Raw genomic sequence first — 23,143 nt, 5'->3', positions numbered from 1 at the left:
TGCATAAGAATAACCTCAGGATAACCTCTTAACTCTATTTGGAATTTCTCAACCATTGACACTTTATTTTGTCTCATTTGACTCTTCCCCCTTTTGGTTGAGAAGGTTTTCTTAATCCCTTGATGTTAAGTCTCAGCTCATTCTAGCATTTCTGCCCCATGTTGCCAGGAAGGTCCACACCCTGGGAATCATGTCCCACATAGACAGGGGGAGGGCAGTGAGTTTGCTTGTTGTGTTGGTTGGAGAGAGAGGCCACATCTGAGTAACAAAAGAGGTTCTCTTGGGGGTGACTGTTAGGCCTAATTTTAAGTAGGCTTGACCTATCCTTTGTGGGGTTAAGTTTCATATGAACAACCCTCCAGATTGGGGGCTCAGCCTATTGTTTTGGTTGTCCCCACTGCTTATAGGAATATCAAGAATTCAACTTGGGGAAGTTGAATTTTGCCCCTTTCTAACCATTCCCCGAAGGGGACTTTGAAAATACTTTTTTATTCACTGTTCAAATCTCTGGGATTTATCGGGGCATCACTCTGGACAAACCAACAAAATCCCATGCCATAATCAAGGTTCCATGTATTTATGGTGTTCAATTAAGCTGTCTACATAAGTTATATTAGGAAATGCACTAGTCAAAATATAAATTTTGTACCAAATAAACATTTTTTGCTTTAGTCTCACACATAAGTTAAAATTTTAAAATATTACCATCTATTTTCAACACCCTGCAGTAATAACATTCCTTTGTTCTTCCACATGCAAAAAACATTTTTTTAATTTGTACATTTAGTCACTATCATTATACACTCTGGGGATTTCTAGATTGTACCATCTCAGTCTTTATCATCTATCTTTCTTTCTGATTTCATTTGTGCCCCCAGCCCTCCTCCTTCTATCATACTCACATTCAGCATCATGCAGAGTTTTAACATAATTGTATTACAGTTAGGTAGTATTGTGCTATCCATTTCTGAGTTTTTACAATCAGTCCTGTTGCACAATTTGTATCCCTTCAGCTCCTGTTACCCAACATATACCCTATTTCTATCTCCTGATGGTCTCTGTTACCACTGAAATTCTCCAAGTTTATTCACTAATGTCAGTTCATATCAGTGAGATCATACAGTATTTGTCCTTTTGCTTCTCACTCAGCATAATGTCCTTAAGTTCCATCCATGTTGTTACTTGCTTCATAATTTTATTCTTACAGCTAAATAATATTCCATTGTATGTATATACCACAGTTTGTTTAGCCACTCATTCGTTGATGGATATTTGAGCTGTTTCCATCTCTTTGCAGTTGTAAATAATGCTGCTAGAAACACTGGTGTGTAAATGTTCGTTTGTGTCCTTACCTTCATGTCCTCTGAGTAGATACCTAACAATGATATAGCCAGGTTATATGGCAATTCTATACTTAGCTTCCTGAGGAACTGCCAAACTGCCTTCCACAGCAGTTGTTCCATTTGACATTCCCACCAACAGTGGATAAGTGTGCCTCTTTCTCCACATCCTCTCCAGCACTTGTTGTTTTCTGTTTTATTGATCATGGCCATTCTAGAGGGTGTGAGATGATATCTCCTTGTGGTTTTGATTTGCATTTCCCTAATAGCCAGGGAAGTTGAGCATCTTTTCATGTGCATTTTGGCCATTTATATATCCTCTTCTGAGAAATGTCTGTTCAAGTCTTTTGCCCATTTTGTAATTGGGTTATCTGTCTTTTTGTTGTTGAGTTGAACAATCTCTTTATATATTCTGGATACTAGACCTTTATCTGATATATCATTTCCAAATATTGTCTCCCATTGTGTAGGCTGTCTTTTTACTTTCTTGACAAAGTTCTTTGATGCACAAAAGTGTTTAATTTTGAGGAGTTCCCATTTCTGCAGTTTTTCTCCATTGAAGATGATGTTAGCTGTGGGTTTTTCATATTCCCTTTATCATTTTCAGGAAGTTCCCTTCTTTTTCTATCCTTTGAAGTGTTTTCAACAGGAAAGGATGTTGAATTTTGTCAAATGCCTTTTCTGCATCAATCAAGATGATCATGTGGTTTTTCTGCATTGATTTGTTGATATGGTGTATTACATTAATTGATTTTCTTATGTTGAACCATCCTTGCATACCTGGGATGAATCCTACTTGGTCATGGTGTATAATTCCTTTAATGCAGTGCTTGATTCAATTTGCTAGAATTTTGTTGAGGATTTTTGCATGTATATGCATTAGAGAGATTGGTCTGTAGTTTTCTTTTTTTGTAATATCTTTGTCTGGCTTTGGTATGAGGGTGATGTTGGCTTCATAGAATGAGTTAGGTAGCTTTCCCTTCTCTTCAATTCTTTTGAAGAATTTGAGCAGGATTGGTACTAATTCTTTCTGGAATGTTTGGTAGAATTCACATGTGAAGCCATCTGGTCCTGGACTTTTCTTTTTGGGGAGCTTCTTAATGACTGATTCAATTTCTCTACTTGTGATTAGTTTGCTGAGGTTGTCTATTTCTTCTTGAGTCAATGTTGGTTGTTCATGCCTTTCTAGAAAGTTGTCCATTTCATTTACATTGCTGAATTTACTAGCATAAAGTTGTTCATAGTATCCTCTCATTACTTCCTGTATTTCTGTGGGGTCTGTAGTTATGACTCCTCTTCCATTTCTGATTTTCTTTATTTGCGTCCTCTCTCTTCTTTTTGTCAACCTCGCTAAGGGTCCATCGATCTTATTGACTTTCTCATAAAACCAACTTCTGGTTTTGTTGATTTTCTCATTGTTTTCATTTTCTCAATTTCATTTATTTCTGCTCTAATCTTCATTATTTCGCTCCTTTTGCTTGCTTTGGGGTTAGTTTGCTGTTCTTTCTCTACTTCTTCCAAGTGGACAGTTAATTCCTTGATTTTTGCTCTTTCTTCTTTTTTGATATAGGCATTCAGGGCAATAAATTTCCCTCTTAGCACTGCCTTTGCTGTTTTGATAGGCATATCAAAATCCCATAAGTTTTGATATGTTGTGCTTTCATTTTCATTTGCTTTGAGATATTTACTGATTTCTCTTGTAATTTCTTCGTTGAGCCACTGGTTGTTTAAGAGTGTGTTGTTGAGCCTCCACATATTTGTGAATTTTCTGTCACTCTGCCTATTATTGATTTCCAACTTCATTCCTTTATGATCTGAGAAAGTGTTTTGTATGATTTCAATCGTTTTAAATATATTGAGACTTGCTTTGTGGTCCACCATATGGTCTATCCTTGAGAATGATCCATGAACACTTGAGAAAAAGGTGTATCCTGCTGTTGTGGGATGTAATGTTCTATAAATGTCTGTTAAGTCTAGCTCATTTATTGTATTATTCAAATTTTCTGTTTCTTTATTGATCCTCTGTCTAGATGTTCTGTGCATTGGTGAGAGTGGGGAATTGAAGTCTCCAACTATTATGGTAGATATGTCTATTTCTCTTTTCAGTGTTTACCTCATGTATTTTGGAGCATTCTGGCTCGTTGCATAAATATTTATGATTGTTATGTCTTCTTGTTGAATTGTTCCTTTTATTAATACATAGTGTCCTTCTTTGTCTCTTTTAATGGTCTTACATTTGAAATCTAATTTGTTGAACATTAGTATAGCTACCCCTGCTCTTTTCTGATTGTTATTTGCATGAAATATCTTTTCCCAACCTTTCACTTTCAACCTATGTTTATCCTTGGATCTAAGATGTGTTTCCTGTAGACAGCATATCGATGGGTCCTGTTTTTTAATCCATTCTGCCAGTCTGTGTCTTTTTGATTGGTGAGTTTAATCCATTAACAGTTAGTGTTATTACTGTATGGGTAGTATTTTCTTCTACCATTTTGATTTTTGGATTTTATATGTCATATCTAATTTTTCTTCTTTTACCTTTACTGATAGTCTTCATTTCTACACTCTTTTCCACACCTCTTTCTCCTGTCTTTTTGTATCTGCCTCTAGTGCGCCCTTTAGTATTTCTTGCAGAGCCAGTCTCTTGGTCACAAATTCTCTCAGTGATTTTTTGCCTGAAAATGTTTTAATTTCTCCCTCATTTTTGAAGGACAATTTTTCTGGATATAGAATTCTTGGTTGGCAGTTTTTCTCTTTTAGTAATTTAAATATATCATCCCACTGTCTTCTCACCTCCATGGTTTCTGCTGAGAAATCTATGCATAGTCTTATTGGGCTTCCCTTGTATGTGATGGATTGCTTTTCTCTTGCTGCTTTCAAGATCCTCTCTTTCTCTTTGACATCTGTCATTCTGATTATTAAATGTCTTGGAGTATGTCTATTTGGATCTATTCTCTTTGGGGTACGCTGCACTCCTTGGATCTGTAATTTTAAATCTTTCATAAGAGTTGGGAAATTTTCAGTGATAATTTCCTCCATTAGTTTTTCTCCTCCTTTTCCCTTCTTTTCTCCTTCTGGGATACCCACAACACGTATATTCATGTGCTTCATGTTGTCATTCAATTCCATGAGCCCCTGCTCACCTTTTTCCATTCTTTTCCCTACATTATCTTTTGCTTGTCAGATTTCAGATATCCCATCCTCCAGTTCACTAATCCTATCTTCTGCCTCTTGAAATCTGACATTGTAGAATTCCATTGTTTTTTTTCATCTCTTCTACTGTGCCTTTCATTCCCATAAGTTCTGTGATTTGTTTTTTAAGACTTTCAATTTCTTCTTTTTGTTCAATCCTTGCCTTCTTTATATCCTCCCTTAATTCATTGATTTGATTTTTTATGAGGTTTTCCATGTTCTGTTTGAACATTCTGAATTAATTGCTTTAAATCCTATATCTCATTTGAATTGTTGGTTTGTTCCTTTGACTAGGTCATATCTTCAATTTTTCTAGTGTGATTCATTATTTTTCACTGGCATCTAGGCATTTAATTTCCTTAATTAGTTTATCCTGGAGATTGTTTTCACTTATTTACCTAGGATTTTCTTGCTGGATGACTTTGTTGTCTATCTGTTCTTTGACATTTAGTTCAGCTTATTCTGGACCACTAGCTTAGGTTTTGCTTAATAGAGCAGAATTTTTCAGTTCTTGTTTTCTTGTTACTTGCCCTGCCTGTATGGTGCCTCTCCCCCACCCCCACCCTTAGGAGGGTCTACTTAGGTATTGTAGATCTCAACCAGATTTTCCCAGACCAAACTGGCCTCCTGTCAGGAGGAAAGAGTCTCCTGCATCAGTTTTCCCTGAGGGTGAGACCCAGCAGGTTGACAGACTTTCCCGTAAAGTCTCTGGACTCTGTGTTTTTCCTGTTCTGCCCAGTATGTGGTGTTTGTCTGCCTGTGGGTCCCACCAGCATAAGGTGATGCAGTACCTTTAACTTCAGCTGACTCTCCCTGCTGGGGGGTGGGGGGTGGAGACAGAGGAGAGGTTGTAGGCTGGCTTTAATTGCTTCAATTTTCCAGACTCTGGGGTCTGAATTCCTTGAGGGAGGGATTCCACCTGAGCTGGGCCCCACCCCTCTCCTGGGGAAGGCACAGGCTCAGACAAGCTCTCAAACAAGCTTGTTTCTGCCTATGCCTGGGGTAGTTGCAGCCTCAGAAGCCCTGCCACTGTATCCAAAGGCAATCAAGCCATAGAAACACAGTCACAAAAAAGAGAGAGAAAAATCCTTCTCAGAGAAGGACCCCCATTCCTTGAGTTTGCCAATCAAGAGCATAATTTGGTATGTTGCTTTGTGTACCTTCAGATCCTATGTGCCCCCTCCTTTCCTTCAGGGCCCACACCCTTTCAAGCAATATGTGCTATCTGATCCAAAAAAACCCTCTGTTTCTTTTTTTCTTTTTCTTTCAGCCCTGCCCCCTCAGCACCGGGGAAAAAATCAGCAACCTCTGCTTTGACTCAAGGTTCAGCTGAGCTGGGGACCTATTTTTAGTAGTCAGAATCTGTGATTTAATTCCACAATTGGTGTTTGGTTGGATTCAGCCCCTGCTGATGGTAAAGTCTCTTTTCTTTTCCCTCTGGGAGGCAGCCTGTGGGGGAGGGGCGCCAGCTGCTGAGCTTGGGGAACTCATGGTTCTGGGGGGGGCTGGCAGCCTGTCCTGCTGGTCCAGACTGGTGTATGCTGTGTGTCCTGTCACTGACGTGGCCCCAGCAGTTGTTCTGTACTGTTCCTGGCTATTTAGTAGCTGTTCTGGAGTACGAACTAAATTCCACACCTCACTAAGCCGTCATCTTGGCACAGGTCTCCCCTGGAAACCTTGTAGCACAAGGCGCCTTGCAGGTTCTATGGGACGTCCTTTGGAACACACTGAGAGAGGCCACTCATGCCAGCCAATGGAAGGACATGCCTTAGAAGCCTGCCGGGACTCCAGTGAGTGCCTGCAAAGAAAGACTTCTTTGAACCTTTGCCTGGTCTCCTCTGCCCTCATCACTTCCTGCTGCTCTCGTCACTTCCTGCTCCTAATTCTACTTTTGTCAAACGTTGGCAACCTCTATAATATCTAGAAGAACTAGATGCTATAAAATTAGGATTTGTTTGCCCATATATGTGTTTTATACACAGCAAAGTTAAACAAAACACACAGACATGTGGGGAAATGATTAATCTTGCCTTACTATAACATGCTGGCATAGACTTAACCAAAGAGGTGGCTTGGCCATTTCATTTCCAAAAGAAAATATTTCATGTGGATTTTAGCAAAAGGATATTTATAAAATGTGTTACTTCACTTTCTGTACTTTATATCAGGCACTTCAGACATCTAGACAGATTAGATATTTTTAAAAAGTACTTAGTATTATCAAATATATATATATAGTAGTGAGGAATAATATGGACCTGCACAGATCAATGGTTATAATATGAAAATGCCTTCTAAAATATGACCAACCTGGCATAGAACAATTCTCTTCTTTCTTAGCTCTATTTCCAATCTCCCCATCTTCTATCTCATCTAACCCACTGTAGAAATGTGGGTGTGTTTCTCCTGGTGTGCTTTCAAGAGGTGATCTTACAGTTCATTTCAAAATGTCATTTCCAGATGATATTTCTTCTCTATGACATATATATATATATTTTTTTTAATCAAACAGCATTTTTAAGATGCGTTTTCTAACCCTATTGTATCATACCACACCAGCAACCTCTTTACCTTTAGAAGGCATAATTGTAACAAATTAAGTTCTCCCTTAAAAAATGGAGAGAAAGTTGAGAGTAGCCTTTTCCTATCATATACATGGGACTTCTATAAAAGGCCAGTAAATTTTTCTAAAGTTAGAGGGCACTTCCTGTTGACCTAGTGCAGTGCATTATTTTCATGGGGTCAGATTGCAGCCCATCCAGTTGGGATGCAGTGGTCACTCCAAGTCTCTGGTCTGCAGGGCTACATGTCCTGAGGCTGAGTCGTCTGAGCTCAAGTCTATGCTGACCAGCCCTCTCAAGGCCTCTAGGCCCTTCATGACCCTTTGGGTTCTGGTGGCCACCATGCCCACCACCCCTACACTCGTCCCCACGCTGGCACCAGTGCTGTCACCATCAGGTCATGGGGGGGACTGCTGACTCGGCCTGGGACTTGCCCGGGCCTCCTCCTCCCCTGAAACTTGGCTTTGGTGTATATTTTTAGGGATGTTCACAGAAACTCCCCTGCTCTCACTAAAGCTCATCTTGAATCTTCTAGGGGTCTGTGTTCAGGTAAAGAACCCCTATACTTATGATTTTCAGGTACCTCTGGTGGTTTCACTTAAGAAGCAGAGGGCTTCAGCGAACTGTCTTCATGCTTTTGGAGTGGTGCTCTGACCTTGGAGGCTGCATTTCCAGTTACTGAACCGTCATCTTGCCGTGGGTCTTCTCCCAGGAGAGGAAAGGGCATGACTCCCAAGGTTCCTGGCATTTCTGAAAGAACTCAAAGCCTCAGCCAGCTTTCCTTTGGCAAGTCATTCCATTCCCTTTCTTTTCCCCTTTCCTTTCCCATGGAACCTACTGCTTCCATCTGCCTCTCAAACTCTGCTTTAGAAATAGCAATTCAAGCGTTATTTTCTCCTTGAATGCACTCTCTGTGAAAGAGGCTTTTCACCGAGAATGTGATGTCTGATCTCCGTGTTGCCAATGGGTTAAACAAAATTCTCCTTGCTGGGTAAAATTTTTACAAACCCGTCATACATCCCTGCTATTTTCTATCGTACTTGACTAAAACCAAAAACCAAAAAACCAAAAAGAATGATAGGTGAAAAATTCCTATAGGAAAATCCTTCCCCAACATAATTGAGAGAAAGTTTTAAAGTAATTTCATATAATTATTTCTACTTTTCTTCTGGTTTCTCTGGAATGCATTACAGACACATACAAGAAGCAGAACCTGCATCTAGCTAGGTGCAAAGTATAAGTGCATCCATTCAGGTTGTCTATCACTAGCTATCAAATAATCTGACATTTGAAAAACTCAGTTAATAACCTATATGTGCTAAGAGCTTTCACAGACCTAAGTGCACAACTGTTGCTTATCTCTTTTCTCCAGTGTGACATATAAGGAACCAGGGAGATCTTGATTTCGTTTTCAACTTTTTCTTTAGGGGCATTATATTGGATAATTGCCTAAATCTGGGCTTCACAATGCCAAGAAAAATCAGCAGGAAAAGAAACATGCAAAGAATCAGCCTCTTATTGCAGTGCCAGCCCCAGTGTGCTTACTCCTGAGATGGCTGTTGCCCACCGTGCAGGACTCAGCCATAGGTCCAGCATGGGCAGTTGGCCCAAGTACTTATCCCCCATGTTTGTGCATGGTGAATAATGGCAATATCAAAACCATAGAGTCAAACCCTGTTTTCTTCTGCTTTTGCCTCTGCAGTTTTTTTTTTTCTGTCCCCTACCCTCCACTCCACAGAGGATTAGAAACAGATCTATACCCAGGTAGAGGAGAAAGCTGAACTTTGGTGTGCTTTAAGGAGCAAGAGAAAGTACTTGACTCTCCAAATTCTCTTTTGCAGATATGATTAAAATTTCCCAAAAGCTCTGTTCTGGAGAGGGTTGTTTTGGTTTGGTAAAGCTGACAAGATGCAATATACCAGAAATGGGTTGGCTTTTACAATGGGGATTTATTCATCCACAAGCTTACAGTTCTTAGGCCATGAAAATAATGTCCAAATTAAGGCATCAACAGGACAATACCTTCTTACCAAAGAAAGGCTGCTGGCAAGAGGGAATCCTCTGTCACACAGGAAGGCACATTGTGACATCTGCTGGTCTTTCTCTCCTGGGTTTCTTTGCTTTCAGCTTCAGACTTCAGTGGCTTCCCTTCTGTTTTCTGTGACCTTGTCTCTCAACTTCTCTGGGCTTTTTTCCGTGAACATCTCTGGGTTTTCTGTGTACCCTTTATACTCTTATGAAGGACTCCAGTAGGAGGATTGAGACCCACTTTGAACGAAGGGGGGTCACAACTTAATTGAAATAACCTAACCAAAATGTCCTACCTACAATAGGTCTACACCCACAGAAATGGATTAAACTTAAGAACATGGTTTTTGAGGGTATGTAATAGCTCCAGACTGCCTCAAGTGGTTACACATGCTATTGCTAACAACTATAAAACACTCTTGAGCTAATTGGATAATTTCACTTTTTACCAAACATCTGAGTTGAGGCTCCACCTCTGCATTCTCAACTCATCAGACTTCTATTTCCACTTCATCACCTAATCTTTACATGAAGGTCACAGGAACTTCTCCAGGAACTGCATTTGATTTGAGGTAGGAGTGGCCATTGCCTCTTGACAATAGGCCAAGGCCATAGAAATGCAGTCAGGAGAATTTAAAATAGACAAGGCAGAATGTGTGTGTGGGAGACTGTATGTGCCAAGACATGATGAGATAGACCTTACTGGAGTGTACTACTGATGGCTTTGTACTTGGGCAAATGGTATGCAGCTCTTCAGATGGGCACCACCATGTGCAGTATGTTCATTTGGGTACCAAAGGACAAGAGGCATTGTTGAGTTCTGGCTGTGCTAGTGGCTTTCAACCTTGACTACACTTCAGGGAAGTTTAAAAAATTTTCAGTGACCAGGCCATGCTCCAGACTAGAATCTCTGAGGGTGGGGCTCAAGCATTAGTGCATACATTTTTCTGTTTTTTAAAAATTAAAATGAAATTCGTGTAATATAAAATCCCCAATTTTAAAGTGAAAGATTCAGTGGCATTTATACAATGTTGTGCAACTACTACCTCCAGTCTAGTTCCAAAACATTTTCATCACCCCAAAAGGGAACCCCATACCCATTAAGCCACTGCTCCCCAACCCTTCCTTACTCTCCCTGGCAACCCTGGATCTGTGTTCTGTCTGTACTGATTTACCTATTCTGGATAATTTATGTGAATGAAATCATATAACAAGTAGCCTTCTGGGTCTGGCTTCTTTCACTTAGTATAATGCTCTCAAGGGCCATCCATGATGCAGCCTGTGTCAGAACTTCATTCCTTTTTATGGCTGAATAATATTCCATTATATGCACATAGCACATTTTGTTTGTTCATTCATCTCTCCATGGACGTTTGGGTTGTTTCCACTTTCCAACTATTGTGAATAGTGCTGCTATAAAAATGTGTATGCACGTACTTGTTTGCACACCTGTTTTCAATTATTTTGGGTATGTATCTAGGAGCAGAATTGCCAGGTCTTATGGTAATTCTATATTTAATTCATTGAGAAACTGCCAAACTATTTTCCATAGTGACTGTACCATTTTATACCCCTGCCAGCAATGTAGGAGGGTCCTAACTTCTTCATATCTTTGTCAGCAATTTTTATTTTTCATTTTTAAACTTAGGCCTCCTAGTGAGTGTGTAATGGAACCTCATTTGGTTTCAATTTGTATTTTCCTAATGACTAATTCTATGGAACATCTTTTCATGTACTTTTTGGCCATTTGTATATCTTTATGGAGAAATATCTATTTAAATCCTTTACCCATTTTTAAATTAAGCTGTTTGTCTTTTTGTTGTTGAGTTGTAAGAATTCTTTACATATTTTGGTCATATATATGATTTATAGCTATCCTATAGGTTGTTATTCTAGTTTGCTAGCTGCCGGAATGCAACACACCAGAGACGGATTGGCTTTTAATAAAAGGGGATTTATTTTGTTGGTTCTTCAGAGGAAAGGCAGCTAACTTTCCACTGAGGTTCTTTCTTACGTGGAAGGCACAAGATGGTCTCTGCTGGTCTTCTCTCCAGGCCCCTGGGTTCCAACAACTTTCCCCAGGGTGACTTCTTTCCGCATCTCCAAAGGCCTGGGCTGAGCTGCAAGTGCTGAGATGAGGAATGCCGAGCTGCTAGGCTGTGCTACCTTGCGATCTTTCATTTAAGCACCAGCCAATTAAGTCAAACGTCACTCATTGCAGCAGACACACCTCCTAACTGACTGCAGATGTAATTGGCAACAGATGAGGTTCACATACCATTGGCTTATGTCTGCAGCAACAAGATTAGGTATGCTCACCTGGCCAAGTTGACAACTGAATCTAACTAACACAGTTGTCATTTTACTTTCTTGATAATGTCCTCATGCACAAAAGTTTCAATTTTTTTGATGAAATGTAATTTAGCTATTTTTTTTCTTTTGTCACTTGTGCTCTTAGCATCATATAAGAATCCATTGCCACATCCAAAGTCACTGAAAATTTACCCTTATGTTTTCTTCTAAGAGTTTTGTGATTTTAGTTCTTATACTTAAGCTGTTTTGGGGTTAGTTTTGTGTATTTATAGTTTTGCATTATAATTTCCAGTTTTGCATGTGAATTTCCGGTTTTCCTAGCACCATTTGTTGGATAGACTATTCTTTCTCCATCGAATGGTCTTGGTACCCTTGCAAAAATCAAAAGGCAGGGGTGAAAGGGTAGTTCAGTGTAGAATTCTCGCCTGCCATGTAGGAGACCTGGGTTCAATTCTTGGCTGGTGCTCCTCCCTGCCTCAAAAAAGTCAACAAATGGTGCTACAATAACTGGATACTCACATGCAAAAAGAATGAAATGTGACCCCCAGCACACAGCATACCAAAAAATAAAATCAATTAGCCGTAGATAAATCATTTATTTCTGGGCTCTTAGTTCTGAATCATTGGTCTATATGCCCATCCTTATGCCATGACCATACTCTGGATTACTGTAGCTGTGTAGTAAGTTGAAATTGGGATGTGAGTCTTCCAAATTTGATCTTTTCTTTTTGAGATTGTTTTGGCTAATCGGGGTTCCTTGCAATTCTATCTGAATTTGAGGTTTGGTTTTTCATTTTCTGCAAAATTAGCCATTGGAATTTTGATAGGGATTGCATTGACACTGCAGATTTGATTTGGGTAGTATTGCCATCATAGCAACATTAAATCTTTTAATCTATGAACACAGGTTGCCTTTCCATTTATTTAAGTCTTCTTTAATTTCTTTCAGCATAATTGTAGTTTTCAGTGTACAAGTCTTTCACATCCTTGGTTAAATTTATTCCTAGGTATTTTATTCTCTTGGATGCAAAAGAATGAAACAATTCATTTGTAAATGATTCAATTGTAAATGAATTGTTTTCTTAATTTCCTTCTCAGGAAATTGTTTATTGATTTGTACCTCGCAACTTTGCTTAATTTATTTTTTAACTTTAGTAGATTTTAGGGGATTTTTTTGGATTTTCTATTTTAGGATAATGTCATGTGCAAGAGAGATAGTTCTACTTCATCTTTTCTCACTGGGATGGTTCTACTTCTTTGTATTATTTAATTGCTCTGCCTAGTCAGTATGATATCAAATATCAGTGTGAAAGTGGGCATCCTTGTCTTGTTCCTGATCTTAGGGGGAAAGCTTTTAGTCTTTCACCATTAAGAATATATATTTTAAGCTCCCTAAGTAATTCCAATATGCTGCTGTTCTAGTTTGCTAGTTGTTGGAATGCAATATACCAGGAACAAAATGGCTTTTTAAAAGGAGAATTTAATAAGTTGCTGGTTTACAGTTCTAAGGCTGAGAAAATGTCCCAATTAAAACCAGTCTATAGAAATGTCCAGGGTGGGCCACGGTGGCTCAGCAGGTAAGAATGCTTGCCTGCCATGCCTGAGGACGTGGGTTCAATTCCCGGTGCTTGCCCATGTAAAAAAAGAAAAAAGAAGAAATGTCCAATCTAAGGCATCCAGAGAAAGATACTTTGGTTCAAGAAGGCTGATGAAGTTCAGGGTTTCTCTCTCATGTGAGAAGACGCATGGCAAACACAGTCACAGTTTCTCTCTCATCCTGAAAGGCACATGGTGAACCCAGCTAGGGTTCCCCTTTCATCTGGAAGGGTACATGGTGAACATGGCATCATCTGCTAGCTTCTTCTCCTGGCTTCCTGTTTCATGAAGCTCCCTGGGAGACATTTTCCTTCTTCATCTCCAAAGGTCGCTGGCTGGTGGACTCTGCTTCTTGTAGCTGTGTCGTTCTCCTCTGTTCTCTCTGAATCTCTCATCCTCCAAAATGTCTCTTCTTTTATAGGACTTCAGAAACTAATCAAGATCCACCTAAATGGGTGGAGACACACCCCTCCATAATCCAGCTTAACAACCACTCTTGATTAAATCTCATCTCCAGGGAGATGATCTGATTACAGTTTCAAACATTCAATACTGAATAGGGATTAGAAGAAACGGCTGCCTTTGCAAAATGGGATTAGGATTAAAACATGACTTTTCTAGGGTACATACATCATTTCAAACCAGCACAGCTGCCAAGATTAAGAATTACTATGCAAATTTCATTTCTTAAGTATCTCCCAGGTTTTGTGTCAGGTGCTAAGGATAAAAAGATGAAATAGTTCCAGTACTTTAATGGAACACTGTCTGGTGGGCTACATAGCCAAAGATAAGAGAGAGCCTGGGACACTTGGTAGGTGACTTTCCCCAGCTATTTATACGTTCTGCAACCCCTTGACTGCATTCTTTGTCAACATTTGATGTGTGTCCAAACTGACTTTGTTAGAAATGTAAAAATAGAAATCAAGACATCAAACTTGCCACTCAACCATCCATAAAGAATCCAGGAATTTTTCACATTTTCTGTGCCACTACTCTCCTGTATTAATTTAACTAAGATTTCAAAGTACTTCTAAGACTGCTTTAAAATAATTGCATGTTAATGACCATTTGGGCCATGCTTTAGATTTTACAGATTACAGTAGTTCTCTACAGAGGACAATTTCTCCCCTCAGGGGACATCCTACAATGCGCAGGACAGCACCTTACAACAATGACTACTTATCTGCTATGAAATATCAATAGTGCCAAGATTGCAAAACCCTGATATATAGGATTTCATTTAAAGCTACAAAGTGACTGCATAAGTTAGATATTAAGGCAACTCTTTTACAAATAAGGATTTCTAGGACCAGGGATGATATGTTGCTCACTTGAGATGGTAAATCACCAAGCCAGGCACCTCATGTAAAACCTGGTAAACATCAGCTGGCTGTGTGTGGAGCCATGTGGGAAGGGAGGTCACGCAGTTTACCTCGTGCCCTCCATGAGTAGAAAGTTGAGTGCAGTCACCTCAGCTAAAGAAAATAATTTTTGTGACTTCATCTGTTTACCTGGCTCTAAAACAGTTTATCAGGTTTAAGGCATGGAAAGTTTGGCCCTTTAGCGTTTTATTTTTCACATTTTTGGTCAAGAATATTTTGACTAGTGCAGAGACAGCCAATAAGACTAACATCTGATCTTATCCTTGAAAATCCCCTACCAGAAGCCACACCATTGGAAAGCTTGACGCCTTCTGCATACTGCAGCTTAATTAAAAGGCAGAGCTGCCTTTCTCTGTACTTGGTGTGGGCAAGTCAGGTTCTTGGCCAGATTTCCTAGAGCCACGTTATTGAAGCGACCACAGGCAATGGAGTCCACTCTGGTCCATGCTCCTCTGGGTTTGGGGTTGAAGATGAGTGTTGGCTAGATTCATGTAGCAAAGCAAGCCCTCTGCATTGCTGTCAGCTCAGTCTGAGCTGGGGAACAGAGTCAGGAGTCCAGAAAACTTGCTTGTGACATGACCTAAGAAAAGTCCCATTTATTTCAATCACATTTTCCCCATCTTTACAAAAGGAAGGTTTTCTAGCCTTTTACTTCTTGCCAGATATGTTTTGCAATGCTAGTGGAGCACCTTGAGTGTAAAGGCATGAAAGATGTCATTGGAGGATACAACGGGCAGTGCAATTAGATATCAGAGCTATACAATAGAATTTTCTGTGATAACAAGTATTTTGTATCAGCACAATCCAAAATGATGGTCCCTAGCCACATGTAGCTACTGCGCACTTGAAATGTGGCTAATGCATTGAAAGAGCTAAATTTTTAATATTGTTTAATTTAAATTTAAATGTGAACTCAATATCTATATATGGCTAGTGGCTACCAGATTGTAGAGTAATTGGGAAAACATTAAACAATCTGTGAGCAGCATTTAATGAGACACTTAGAGCTGAATGCAGGAGACAGGACAAAATGAAAATGAATAAAGAAATCTGTAATGCCCACATCTATAGAATAACAGGGGAATGGTATAGCTGATAAAATTGCAAGAAGGCTAAAATGTAAGCTTGGTAAGGGGCATCAAGAGCCCCTAATAGCATGTATGGCTTTATTAGCTAGGGTTCTCTAGAGAAACAGAAGCAACAGGAAATATCCGTAAATACAAAACTTATAAAAGTGCCTCACATAACCATGAAAATGTAGAGTCCAAAATCAGTAGGACAGACTGTGAAGCTGATGATTCCAATGGAAGGTCTGGACAAACTCCATAGGAGAGGCCTGCTGGCCGAAGCAGAAAGAGCAACTGTCTCTTCTGAATCCTCTTTAAAAGCCTTCCAGTCATTAGATTAAGCGTCACTCATTGCAGAAGACTCTCCCCTTGGCTGATTACAGATGGAATCAGCTGTGTATGCAGCTGATATAATCATGATTTAATTCTATGAAATGTCCTCATAGCAACAGACAGGTCAACACTTGCCCAATCAGACAAACGGGTATCACCACCTGGCCAAGTTACACATGAACCTGAGCATGATAATGGCTAATACTTATTGTGTTTCGATTATGTCCCTGGAGATGTGCTAGGTGGGTTGTATTTGTTAACTTATTCATTTGACAAATACTTATTGACAAGCTTCTCTATGCCAGAAACTACACTAAGTGCTTGTGTCAGAGGGGTGAGAAGATAGGTACAATCCCTGCCCTCACACCACCTAACCAGGAAGAAAAGTGTTAGTAGAATCCCCAGACAGGCACTCGGACCCTGGGTCTCAATTTATTCTCTCCTTCTCTCAACAAATAGGAGCTCAGCTCTGCTCTGGGTCCTGGGGATAAAAGAGTAAACAAAGCAAAGTCTGTGCACTCATGGAGCTTACATGTATCAGTCAGTTATAAGTCATATAGGCTACCAATCGAATTGTCCAGGACCCTCTTGAAATTTTTATATTCACAGCATCCTTGTGATTATTATTGTCCCTTTCTACAGATGTAGAAATCGAAATCAAGAGTGGTGAGGTAATTTTCCCAGGTGAGTCACTGGCACAGTTGGGAAGGAAATTCAGCTACTGTTTACCATACATGCTAAAGAGTTTCCCTGCTTCACATGGAATCCCATTCCACCTTACTCAGAAAGTCTGTACAAGGCCCAGATATGGCCTCGTTTGAGTTTTCATGAGTAATTACTAACATATCCTGGCAGGATCATCACAGTGCTGTGGATTTATGGAATAAAGAACCAAAATATTCTTGCTAAGCTGAAATAACCTGTGTCTGCCACAGCAAACAGGAATCTTATGATAGATTATATTATTGCTCAAAATAGCCTCTGCCCCTTCCTAGCAAGGATTATAATTTCCTGTCCCATGACACTTGGGTCAGCCATGTAGCTTACTTTAGCCATTGTGAGTTTTAGTCATTGTAGGTTTTCACCATTGTCCCTTTTCCTTCTGTCTTAAGATCAGCAGTGACTGAAATGGAGGCTGCCACTAGCCTGGGTTCTGCAGAGGGAACCAAAATTCAACTGGACCCACAATGGATATAAATATGAGCTAGAAATCAGTTATTTGTTATAGTAAGCCTCTGAAAGTTGGGAGTTGTTTCTTACTGCAGCATGACCCAGTCTGTCCTGACTGTTACATATGATATTTTCCTTAAAATGTAACTGTCAGTCTACAGGGAGGCCCTCCTCCTGCAGCTTGAGAAATATGATTGACTCAAAGGTTACAGTTGTTTTCTGTCTCAGTAAGGAAGCTTTCAAGAAGGAAATGGGCTTGGAAAGCCTTCATTGAAGATAAAGCCAGCTGCTATCATCCACAAAAAATATGCAAGAGCACAGGCTTTGGAGTCATACAGCCATGAGTTCAAATCTTGGCATTAACTCTTACTTGCTGTGCAGGCTTAAGGGAGTTACTCAACCTTTCAGAAATCAGTTTTCCTCTCCAGATCTGGGATTAAAATACTTATATTATAGGAATGTATGAAGATTAAATTATATTGTGTATGTAAAGAACTTAGTATAGAGTAAGGACAGAATGGGCTTAGAATGTAAGTGGCACTAAATGAATGACAGTTATTATTAATATCCTCGTATGCACACATATAGGACATTTAAATAACCTAGGTACACAGTGTGAATGCTGGTACAACATTCACAAATGTAGTAAGAAATGTGATAATTTTGACTGCTTACTAGCTGGCAGAGCTGATGCATCATATGTTTGCTCTAATTGCAATATGGCTAGTTGGCACTTTAAAATGTTAAATGATATTTTACACATGAGAAACAAAATTGATTTAAAACTGGTTTTGGAAATAGAAATATGCTCATAAACTGTAAAATATCTAGAGATGTATTCAAACCACCAGCCACCAAATCATTTCAGCAAACTTGTAAAAATATGTCTGCTATGGCTCTGAACTGGATTAACAACAGGCAAAATTTAAAAAATAATAAATCCCATGTGATACCTACCCCCAACTAGTTTCAAGTGAAAGAAACAGGCGTGCGAGCAACAAACTATATCATGAGATAGATGGGAAGCCTAAGTGACATGCTCAGTGCTTAGCTGTGCCAGTTTGAAAGTATTATGTATTCCAGAAAAGCCATGTTTTAATCCTGAGTCAATCTTGTGGAGGCAGCTGTTTCTTTTAATCCTGATTTGTGGAACTTTTGATTAAATTATCTCTATGGAGATGTAGCATGCCCAGTTGTGGGTGTGACCTTTTGATTAGGTGGAGATATGACTTCTCCAATTCTATGTGGGTCTTGATTAGATTACTAGAGTCTTTGAGAAGGAAAATATTTTGGAAAAATGACAGAAATAGAGAAATGACAGAAGCCTCAGAGCTGACAGAAGCTTCACCTTCACACAGATGAGGACACATGGAGAATAGAGACATGGATGTCCAGAGATGCTTGGAGCCCAGCAGACATTGCCACGAGATGTTAAGCAAGCCAGAACCTGGAGAGAGCCAAGGGAAGCCAAGAGATGAAAGCCAGCCCTGGAGAAGCAAAGTGAGGAACCCCCACAAGATCAGAGGCTGGAGGCATCAAAGCTCAGGAGCAAGGGACCAGCAGATGCCAGCCACGTGATTACCCAGCTGACAGAGGTGTTCCTGACCCACTGGCCCTTCTTGAGTGAAGGGAACCTCTTGTTGGTGCCTTAATTTAGACTTTCACTTCCTTAGAACTGTAAATTTGTAATTTATTAAATTCCCCCTTTTAAGAGCCATTCCAGTTCTGGTATATCGCATCCAGCAGCTTGCAAACTAGAATACCAGCTGAATGGAGTATGATGGGATGATATATAAAAAATGCATAATTCTCATCATTCTGGGAGAAGCTCAACTACCAATTGATGAAGAAAAGTACTGTCTTGCTGTCACTATGGTGAGATTTAGCTCTGCTCTAAAACAACGACAATAACAAAAATAAAAGCAAACAAAACTCATGACACTCATATGAAATATAAGTGATATATGAAATTAATAGAGACAGGTAAATTAGCATTTACCCTTTACTGGGGATGGGGAAGGGAGAAAAGAGAACTATTGCTTAATGGGCGCAGAATTTCTGTTTGGGGCAATGAAAAAGTTTTGGTAATGGGTGGTGGTGATGTTGGCACAACATTGTGAATCTATTAATGCCACTGAAGCATACACTTAAAAATGGCTAAAATAGTAAATTTTGTGATAGAGATATGTTAACACAATAAATCCATTTTAAAAGCCTAAGAAGAAATTACTCAGAGGAACTGGGTAGTTCGTATTTCAGCCTAGAGTATATATTGTAAGACTATATAGAAATGTGATTCCCAACTGGAAATGAATCTGGAGAGTTGGATGAAGTCCCGGATTAAGTCCATATAGTAAATAGAATGAACTACTTTCACTCTTGATATAAGAGACATGTTCATTGACAAACCTGGTTCTGACCAAACCTCTGTTACTTCTGGCCAGGGTAGGTCAACCCATGTAAGATGGTATTGGTCCTACAGCACTCAGCATATAATTGCTTTTGAAAACTAATTTGTTTATTCTTAGATGGATTGATTTATGAATATCAGTGATACCCAACCTGTTGCCAAAATCAACTGAAATTCTAAAGGCTTCGTGAGTTAAACAAAAATACCCAACCCATAATATTACAGGATTTTCTATCCATTCAACCACGGCCAGACACTATGAGCAAGAGTGAGGGAGGTTGGGTCAGGCTCCCAGTCCTCCTGACCCCTACATCCTGGGAGATGCAGGTTATACCAGGGCATCTGTTTAGACAGTTGGGGGGATTTGGGAAAGCCTTTCCCGAGAAGGTGGTATTTGAACTGAGACCTGGAGGACAGGAGAAGAGTAGAAGAAAGAGTTCCAGGCATGGGGAACACCTGAGTGAAGGCCATGGCGTGACGAAGAGCTTTGCATCCTTGAATAATGGGAAGAAGATCAGTGAAGCTGGAGTGAAGTGGGTATCATTGATATGCATAAATCCATCCATCAAAGAATGGGATAAGTCCAGAAAGGACAGATCAGGCAGGATTTGAATGCTTATATCAGTGTGTGATGGGAAATCATTTCAGGGTTTTAAGGAGAGGAAAGGTACAATTTGAGTAAGGTTTTAAAAAGTCTGTTCTGGGTGTCTGCTTGGGGATTTAGGGGGTGGGAACCAAGAGAAGGGGAGGGGAAACCAATCTGCAGGCTATTGGTAACCCAGGTGAGAGACCAAGATGGCTTGGGTTAGGTTAGTATCAGTGGACATAAAGAAAAGAGGGTGGATTCTAAATTTATTTTGGAGGTAGGTTCCACTGGACTAGGTGATGGGTTAGGTGGGGGAGGGTGGTGAGAGGGATGGAGAGGGAGATGTCAGGACTGGCTGGCTGACTTCTGGAATGATCAGTGAGCAAATAAAAATGTCATTTATTAAAATGGCAAAACACTGGGGGCAGAACACATTTGGAGTGGAGGGAGGTGTGGAGCTGGGGAGTTCAAATGTTCAGTGATTATGAAAGGTCCAGATGCAGATGTCACTTAGGGAATTGGATGCATAGGTCTGGAGCTCAGAAGGATGTACCCAGTAAGTACTGGGAGATGATGTAAGGGAGATACTGTTGAAAACCACAGGAATAGATGAAGTTGTCTAGGCAGAGTGTTGACAAGTAAGGAAAAAATGCAATACAAACAATGGGATACATCTATACCAGATCCGCCAGGTTGATCTGAAATAATTCTAGTGAATTGACTTGCTTTACCCTTTAACGAAAGAGAGGTGCTCTTGAGTGAAGGTCACTAGATATAAAAAATGCATAGAAGCTGAGTATGCAGGACTGAAATTGGAGCCCAGGGGTAAATGCCAGTCACACAGACCTCCAACTCTCCCAGTTGCAAAATGCAGGTGATCGATATTTGACAGCATAAGAATTCAGGGGTTGAACCCAAAAGTACCCTGAGTATCAGGTGGTGCTTAACTGGCCCCACCAAGTCTTGTCTGCTTGAGGAGGCTGAAGATAAGAAAATGAGAAAGAGACTAGCTGTGATGACTAAGAGGGGTGGGCCACAATCTAACTTGGAATATGAAGGCTTTTCCTATTCCAATCCACTTGGATTGTATAGTGTTTGTAAAGTAACCCCTCTTTTTCTTTCAACTAGTCTGAGGCTTTGATGTTAGCAGACAAAGAATGAACTAACTCCCCAACGACAACATTCTTGTCTTTAAACTAGGTGCACCAGTCTCATATATTTATGGCCAGGAACAGGTCAGTTACGTTACCATGTACAGATATTTGTTGGAAATATTTTGTACCTTATTATTGTTATTATTACTCCAGAAGACTACTTTTGCAGCTTATGATTAGTTTGTGTTTCTTGGACACACTCCACTGCCTGGCCCAGAAAGGGTAGCTGTGAAGAGTTACTTTGAGACTAAACAATCATGATCTGTCTGAATGTGTAAGAACTTCTTAAGAGTAAATGCTTCTAAAAATGGGTATTCCAGTTGGGGAGAATTTTACTACTCACAGGCTTGGATTGGAATAAGAGCCTGAATAATCTATAATAATCTGTGTTGGTTGGGGTGATAGTGGGGAAAGCAGATAGGGAGAGAGCCCAGCTGCAGGTACCAATGAGACTTAGAATGTTGTGAATGGGTGGGCAGGCTGTAAAGTCCTAAGAATTTGGACCAGGCTTTGAAGCTTGGTTGCAGGGCAAGCTGGAGGGCAGAAGGGAAGGTCCTAGAACCCAGGTCCAAAATAATAGGGTAGGAATAAGAGAACGGTCATAATGGGCAAGGAGGTAGATAGATAGTTAGAGGTGGAGATTAGACAAGAGGATGGTTAGGTTCCTGGAACTAGGCTAATGGGTATCGGGTATTGGGTGATGGAGGACCAGTGCTAAGAAGGAGGCACTAGGTACTGGGGACATGGGTCTGAGAACATAACCCGACAGCCTAAGTTTGAGAAACAGACTGGAGAATAGCCAACACACATTGCATAGGCACAAATGAGACTTAGTAAAACATCATATGATTTCTGTTATATAAAATATGTAGAATAAGCAAATTGATAGAAAGAATAGTGGTTATCAGGGGCTGAAGGGAAGGGGGATAGGGAGCGATTGCTTAATGGGTACAGAGTTTCTTTTGGGGATGATGAAAATGTTCTGGAAATAGATAGTGGTGAAGGTTAAACAACATCGTCAGTGTACTTAATGTCACAGAATTGTACACTTAAAAATGGTCAAATTTTTATTATGTATATTTTACCACAATAAGAATACATTAAAACAATTTGCTGATGTCATTCAGTATAAAAGAATTGCATACAATTTATCATAATTGACCCTGTCCTCTAAAATCCTGCACTTAAAGAAAAAAAGCTCAGAAAAAAAGGTGTAGATGTTAAATGTAATTGAGGATGCACCAAGGCTTTGGGAGCAATACAGCTCTTACCAGACCTAAGCCACCCTACCCCGTGCCCCAGGAGACCATTGCAATAGGTCAACACTGCTCCTTGGCAATCATGTGTGAATGAAAGGCTATGATATAAAATGCAGACATGTCAGAGGAAATGCAACAGGACTTGGTGGAACGTGCTGCTCAGTCATTGGAGAGATGTAACTGAGAAGGACATTGTGGCTCATATCAAGAAGGAGTTTGACAAGAAGTACAACCCCACCTGGCACTGCATTGTGGGGGCACTTTGCACTTTATATGACGGGTGAAACCAGGCATTGCATCTACTTGTACCTGGGCCAAGTGGCCATTCGCTGTTCAAATGTGGTTAAAGCGTGGATTGTGCCACCTAGCTAGTGAGTCACCCAAAAAACAGGCTGCAGCCTAAACTCCAAATACAGAGACTGAAGTCCTTAGCCTTGCTAAGGGAACACCTTGATCTCTGAAACTTTATTGTGTTGTTTTGTGTGGGGCATTCTCTGTTCTAGTTTGTTGTGTAGCAAAACAAAACAAAGCAAAGTAATTGAATAAACTGGAGAAGAGGAAATTATTTTAGTTGCTATGAAGTTAGGGAACAGAAGTTCCATGTGTGGAGCTTCCAGTTGTCCTCTTCCAGTGGAGTTGCAGACAGCGCTAACTTTCCCAGCAGCAATGTATGACAATAGGCTTGGAGTATTTCCCATTAGGGAAATTCTCCTGATCCTTGGTGTCCAGAGATTTTATCCAGGCTTTGTCAT

The 23,143-nt window shown here is 40.0% G+C and overlaps 1 pseudogene; it reads left to right on the top strand.

The window, feature by feature from the left end:
• The first annotated feature begins 22,473 nt into the window (after positions 1-22,473).
• On the top strand, positions 22,474-22,763 carry LOC143690449 (dynein light chain 1, cytoplasmic pseudogene; annotated as a pseudogene).
• The last annotated feature ends 380 nt before the right edge of the window (positions 22,764-23,143 follow it).

Source organism: Tamandua tetradactyla, chromosome 7 (assembly GCF_023851605.1).
Source record: "Tamandua tetradactyla isolate mTamTet1 chromosome 7, mTamTet1.pri, whole genome shotgun sequence".
Classification (NCBI taxonomy): Eukaryota; Metazoa; Chordata; class Mammalia; order Pilosa; family Myrmecophagidae; genus Tamandua; species Tamandua tetradactyla.
This window is presented reverse-complemented; position numbering and strand designations above follow the sequence as displayed.